We start from the raw sequence: 1,472 nt of genomic DNA on the forward strand, positions 1-1,472 counted from the left end.
AAGAGGACAAAAAAATAAGTCAGCTATAAGATGTTCATCTTACTGGAAGAGATGTAGTTGTAGTCTGTGTCAGTCTTGAATATCTCAAAGTCTTGCTGATGAGCTCTTTCCAATTTGCTCATGGATCAGTCATGTGTGTCTAGATTCCATCAGAGAAATGGTCCAAGCATTATTTCAAGCTGAAGAAATAATTTATCTTGAATTAGTAATGGCCTAAAGAAATTGCTGAAACTCTTTTCTGATCATTGTTAAAAATTTAGTTTCCATTGTGCTGAGATTAAAATTGCACTTGTGAAATATTGGTAAATTATTAAATGGATAATACTAATTAATTCAACTTGGATTGGGGTAGAAGGGACGCATTCTGTATTTATCTGGACATAGCAGAATGTATGTTTCCTTAAAATCAAAATTGTATGAGTAGTGTGATTGTCTTGTTTTGGGAGCTATATGCATCGCCTTAGCTAAAGGTAGTATCGAATTGCAACAATTTCTCTCTTTCTTTGCTACTGTAGATTTTGTTCTATTTAAAGTCTTATTTATATATGTTTAATAGGATAGTGTATTGAATAGGAAGTGGGTAGTACATAAATCATAATAACAAGAAACCATTTTATATTACAAGGACCTAGTCCAAGGTATTCTCATTTATTTTCTCTTTTAGTCTTCACATAGGGTATATGAAGAAGATATTATTATTATTACCCTCACTTTATAGATAATGAAACTGAGATTAAAGAGACCAAGTAACTTGCCCATCATCACACTTAGCAAATTGGTGGAATCCATCATCACATTTAGCAAAATCAAACCCAGGTAGTCTTATTGCAGAGTTGAAATGTTCAGTTCAGTTCAGTTCAGTCGCTCAATCATGTCCGACTCTTTGCGACCCCATGAATCGCAGCACGCCAGGCCTCCCCGTCCATCACCAACTCCCGGAATTCACTCAGACTCACATCCATCAAGTCACTGATGCCATCCAGCCATCTCATCCTGTCGTCCCCTTCTCCTCCTGCCCCCAATCCCTCCCAGAATCAGGGTCTTTTCCAAATGAGTCAACTCTTCACATGAAGTGGCCAAAGTACTGGAGTTTCAGCTTTAGCATCATTCCTTCCAAAGAAATCCCAGGGCTGATCTCCTTCAGAATGGACTGGTTGGATTTCCTTGCAGTCCAAGGGACCCTCAAGAGTTTCCTCCAACACCACAGTTCAAAAGCATCAATTCTTCGGCGCTCAGCCTTCTTCACAGTCCAACTCTCACATCCATACATGACCACTGGAAAGACCATAGCCTTGACTAGATGGACCTTTGTTGGCAAAGTAATGTCTCTGCTTTTCAATATGCTATCTAGGTTGGTCATAACTTTTCTTCCAAGGAGTAAGCATTTTTAATTTCATGGCTGCAGTCACCATCTGCAGTGATTTTGGAGCCCAAAAAAAGTCTGACACTGTTTCCCCATCTATTTCCAGATG

Source organism: Bison bison, unplaced genomic scaffold (assembly GCF_000754665.1).
Source record: "Bison bison bison isolate TAMUID 2011002044 unplaced genomic scaffold, Bison_UMD1.0 scf7180017864452, whole genome shotgun sequence".
Classification (NCBI taxonomy): domain Eukaryota; kingdom Metazoa; phylum Chordata; class Mammalia; order Artiodactyla; family Bovidae; genus Bison; species Bison bison.